Below are 6000 nucleotides of genomic sequence, written 5' to 3' on the forward strand. Positions count from 1 at the left end.
CAATGACTGACTCTGAACTGCCTTTAGGTAGGAATGAACAAGAAATAGATAAAATATGAACAGGAATAAGCCACTCAGCCCTCTGGACATGCACTACTATACTTCACTGATCACACTGTTCCCTCCATCTCCCTCAATTCCTTGACCACTTTAGCATTAAGAATTAATCTATATTGTGATTGCCTGGTCGACACTGCTTTCTGCAGGTGGAGAATTCCTCAAGTTCACTAACCTGTTGGTGAAGAAAGTTCTCTTATTTGAGATCTCGAAGCAAGTTTATTGTCGTGTCCACAAGTCTGGTGAGGGACGGACACAGTTGAAGACACCTGTAGCACCATCACAAGCACGTAGATTTGGATAATGCAACATCAGCTATATAAGACAATGAGCAGAAATATGAAGTGTGCAAAACAAGAGATCAGTGCAACAAAAAGCAACTAGAGACAAATCCGTGGTCATACAAGAGGTGGTTCACAATGTTCCGTTGCTGAGGTAGGGTTGGGGCTGTGCTGGTCATTTCAAAAGCCCGATGGTTGAAGGGAAGTAGGTGGTGTGGGGCATCAAGCTTCTGTACCCTGTGCCTGATGATAGCAGCAAAAAGACAACATAAAATATCACCCTCCATCTCCTGAGACTCTGATTCCTTAAGAGATTTAAGCGAGAGATTACCTTTATTTTCCTCGTGCACATGGAAACATGCAGTGAAATGTGATGTTAGTGTCCAGCCAAATCAGTGAGCATTGTGTTACCACACTTTCTGTGCAGACACAACCCACTAACTCTAACCATTTGGAATATGGGAGGAAACTGGAGCATCTGGAGAGAACCATGTGGTCATGGGGAGAACATACAAACTCCTTGCAGATAGTGGCAAGAATTGAATCCTGTTCTTGCAGCTAGTGTAATGGCTATGCTACCATGCAGACACCCCCCCCCCCCCCACACACCCCATCATCCTCCTTGCACAATGTCTATCAGAATCTTCTTGTCTCTATAGGATTCTCCCTCACTCTCCTAAACACCAGCAAATAGAGGTCAAATTAACCCAATCCCTCCACACACATCTGCTCTGATTTCCCATAGGGGCAGAATTAGGCCATTTGGCCTATCAAGTCTGCTCTGCAGACTGACCTTGCACTCTACCAGGGCAAGATCTCTTTGTTGGATGAGGAGACCAAACCTTCACTCAGCTCCGGAAGGGATCTCACCAAGCCCCTCAACAAGACGGCCATGCTGCTGTATTCAGATTCTCTTGAAATGAAGACTAGAATTACACTTGGCTTCCTAACCGCCGGCTGCACCTCAATGCTTGTCGTCAGTAACTGATGGCACAGAGACTCCCAGCTCTTGTTCCACACCTCCCCTTTCCTCAATCTGTTAAACCTTGTGTTTATAACATCTGCCTTGCAGTGCCCCCTCACCCACTAACTAAATCACAACTGAGCCTCTGCATCCTCACAGTCCACGCCCCTAACTTGGTACCACGTGTGCAAACTTGGAGGCGTTTTGCTAGTCTTGTAGTGGCTAGTGTAATCATGCTTTACAGTGCCAGCTGTAAGGAAAGGGCTCAGACCCTGCCACTGTCTGTAAGGAGTTTGTACGTTCTCCTTATGATCGTGCGGGCTTCCTCCCAATCCAGAGATGTACGGGGTAGGGTTAGTGAATTGTGGGCATCCCATGTTGAAGCATGGTGACTCGTGCGGGCCCTCCCCAGCACACCCTCAACACAAACGACGCACTTCACTGATCCAAGGTTCATGTGACCATAAAAGCTCATCTTTACTGATGTATATTCTAACCAGCTAGGGCCTATGAACTGGTCCCTATGCCATCCATTAGTCACTGGCTACCACCTTGTAAAAGACCAGTTATCCACCTCGGTCTCCTGTTTGTCAACCATTTCTCAATCCATGCTATTGTTACCCCGAATACCCTGAAATGTTGACTGTACTCTTTTCCATCGATGCCTGGCCTGCTGAGTTCCTCCAGCATTTTGTGTGTGTTACCCCAATAATGCTTTTATTCTTTTATTATGTGGCATCTTCTTATAAGTCCCAATGCAACACGTCCACTAGCCCTCCCTTACCCGTTCGACTAATTACATCCTCAAGACTTAAGTAGGTTTGATTTACCTTCCAGAATCCCATGCTGAGCTTGTCCAATCCCATTAGTACTTTTATAATAGACTCCAGCATTTTCCCACACTAATGTTAGGCACCACTAGCAGGTAATTCGCTTTGTTTATCAACAATCTGCAGGAAAGACTCCAGAGTCTGAGGTTTGGAAGTTGACTGCAAACCATCTGGTAATTCCTGAGCTATTTCCTTCGGCACTCTGCAGTGTGGATTCTCGGGCCCCAGGGATCTGTCAGTCTTTAGCCCTATTAATTTCCCAAGTACTGTTTTCTTCAATACTTCCCTCGCATCCTTATTTCCTTGACGTATCTGGGAGGATATGTGTGCCTTTGTGTAAATTTCTCCCCTCTCACCTTAAACCTGTGCCTTCTAGTTCTAGAATCCCTTGCCAATAGTGTCTATTTCTGTCCCTCATCCATGCCCCGCATAATTTTATATACATCTGTAAGGTCACCCCTTTGGGAAGAACGATTTAGTCTATTATAAAGTTGTAGAACACCACAGCGCAGAAGCAGGCCTTTTGGCCCATCTAGCCCATGCTGACTTTTCTGTCTTGTTCCATTGACCCGCACCTGGCCCATCCCCTCCACACTCCTCCCATTCATTAACTTATACAAACTTCTCTTAAAGTTGCAACCGTGTGCATCCACCACATCCGTTGGCAGTTCCTGCTATCACTACCACACACTGAGTGAAGAAGCTCCCCCTCAGGCTTCCCTTGAATAGTTCACCTTTCACCCTTAACCTATGACCTCTAGTTCCAGTCTTACTTAACCTCAGTGGAAAAAGCATTTTTGCATTCACCCTATCTACGCCGCTCATAATTTCGTATACCTCCATCAAGTCTCCCCTCATTCTCCTGCACTCCAATGAATAAATCCATTTAACCTTATAACTCGGGTCCTCTGCTCCCAGCAACATCCTTGTAAATGTTCCTTCTACTCTTTCAATCTTATTGATAGTTTTCCCGCAGGCAAATGACCAGAACTGCATACATTACTCCAAATCTGACCGCACCAACATATTGTACAACTTTAACATAACATCCCAGCACCGTTCTCTTAAATTTAAACAATTTCCCTCAAAAGATAATTGGCAGGTCAGCTTTTTTGAACTATGGTCCTAAACTGTGGAATTCAATCCCTAAAACTGTAAGCAATACAAACTCAGTTGACACTTTAAGCACCCGCTCAAAACCAGTTTCTTTAACCTTGCTTCTAACTAACATCATTTTGTCTTTTATTTATTATTTTATTTTCATGTTTGCACCTTATAAATAAGACAATAAGATATAGAAACAGAATTTGGCCCATTGAATCTGCTCCACCATTTCATTACAACTGATCCATTTTCCCTCTCAGCCCCAATCTCCTACCTTCTCCCCATATCCCATCATGCCCTGACCAGTCAAGAACCTATCAACCTCTACCTTAAATATATCCAATGGCTTGGCTTCCACAGCCACCAGTGGCAACAAATTCCACATTCACTACTCTGGCTAAAGAAATTACTCATCGTCTTTGTTCTCCAAGGATATCCCTCTATTCTGAGTTCGTATCTGCTAGTCTTTGACTCCCCCAACATAGAGTGTAATACATACAGTGTAAAAGAGAGTCAAGAGTGGATATCAGACCACTGGAAAATGATGCTAGAAAGGTTGTAATGGTGGTTAAGAAAATGGCAGACAAACTGAATAAGTATTTTGCATCAGTCTTCACTGTGAAAGACACTAACAGTATGGTGGAAATTCCAGGTGTCAGGGGGCATGAAGTGTGAAGTTACCATTACTAGGGAGAAGATTCTTGGGAAACTTAACGATCTGAAGGTAGATAAGTCACCTGGACCAGATGCTGTACACCACAGGGTTCTGAAAGAGGTGGCTGAAGAGATTGTAGAGGCATAAGTAATGATTTTTCAAGAATCACTAGAATCTGGAATGGTTCTGGAAAATTGTAAATGTCACTCCACTCTTCAAGAAAGGAGAGAGGCAGAAGAAAGGAACCTACAGGCCAGTTAGTCCGACCTCACTGGTTGGGAAGATGTTGAGTCCATTATTAAGGATGAGATCTCAGGATACTTGGAAGCACATGATAAAATAGGCCGTAGTTGGCATGGGAAAATCTTGCCTGACAATTCTTTTGGAATTCTTTGAAGAAATAGCGAGCAGGAAAGATATAGGAGAATTGGTTGATGTTGTGTACTTGGATTTTCAGAAGGCTTTTGACAAGGTGTCACACATGAGGTCGCTTACGGTATTACAGGAAAGATTCTAGCATGGACAAAGCAGTGGCTGAATGGCAGGAGGCAAAGAGTGGGAATAAAGGAACCTTTTCTAGTTGGCTGCCGGTGGCCAGTGATGTTCCACAAGGGTCTGTGCTGGGACCAATCCTTTTTACATTATATGTCAATGATTTGGATGATAGAATTGATGGCTTTGTCGCAAAGTTTTCAGACAATATGAAGATAGGTGAAGGGTCAGGTAATTTTGAAGAAGTAGAGAGACTACAGAAGGACTTAGAGAGACTAGAAGAATGGGAAAATAAGTGGCAGATGGAATACAGTATCGGGAAGTGTATGGTCTTGCATTGAGGTAGAAGAAACAAAAGGGTTGATTATGTTCTAACTGGAGAGAAAATACAAATAAACTGAGGTGCAGAGGGACTTGGGAGTCCATGTGCAGGATTCCCTGAAGGTTAATTTGTAGGTTGAGTCTGTGGTGAGGAAGGCAAATGCAACGTTAGCATTCATTTTGAGAGGACTAGAATGTAAAAGCAAGGATGTAATATTGAAACTTTATAAAGCACTGGTAAGGCCGCACTTGGAGAATTGTGAGCAAGTTTGGTCCCCTTAAAAAGGATGTGCTGAAACTGGAGAGGATTCAAAGGAGGTTCATGAAAATTATTCCAGTATTGAATGGCTTGTCATGTGAAAAGCATTTGATGCTCTGGTCTGTATTCACTAGAATTCAGAAGAATGACGGGTGACCTAATTGAAAGCTATCAATGGTGATAGAGTGAATGTGGAGAGGATGTTTCCTATGGTGGGAGAGTCTAAGACCAGAGGACACAGCCTCAGAATAGAGGGGCATCCTTTTAGAATGGAGATGAGGATGAATTTCTTTAGCCAGAGAGTGGTGAATCGGTGGAATTCTTCACCACAGGCAGCAGAAGAGGCCAAGTCTTTACGTATATTTAAGGCAGAGGTTGATAGATTCTTGATTGGTCTGGGCATGAAGGGATACAGGGAGAAGACAGGAGACTGGGGCTGAGAGAAAATTGGATTGGCCTTGATGAAATGGCAGAGCAGACTTGATAGGTCAAATAGTCTAATTCTGCTCCTATATCCTGCTCCTATAAATGGTCTTATAAGAAACATTCTCTCCACAAACACTATTGAGGCCTTTCAACATTCAATAGGTTTCAATGTGGTCACCCCACATTCTTTTGAATTCCAGTGAACAGACGCCCAGAGCCATCAAATGCTCCCCACATGACAAGCCTTTCAATCCTAGAATCATTTTTGTGCACTTCCTTTGAACCCTGTCCATTATCAGCACATCCTTTCTTAGGCAAGGGGGTGAAAATTGCTCACAATACTCCAAGTGAGGCCTCACTAGTGTTTTATAAAGCCTCAACATTACATCCTTGCTCTTACATTCTAATCCTCTGGAAATGAATGCTAACAGTGCATTTGCCTCCAACTCAACCTGAAAATTAACCTTTAGGGAATCCTACACGAGGGCTCCCGTGTCCCTTTGTAAGCACTTTGAATTACATCGTCTATAGGGGATGTTCTCAATAAATAAGTTATGTTAGTGTGCCAAAAACTCTCTTTACAATTCCATCTGTGATGCCACTTTCAAGTC

Source organism: Hypanus sabinus, chromosome 22 (genome assembly GCF_030144855.1).
Source record: "Hypanus sabinus isolate sHypSab1 chromosome 22, sHypSab1.hap1, whole genome shotgun sequence".
NCBI lineage: Eukaryota > Metazoa > Chordata > Chondrichthyes > Myliobatiformes > Dasyatidae > Hypanus > Hypanus sabinus.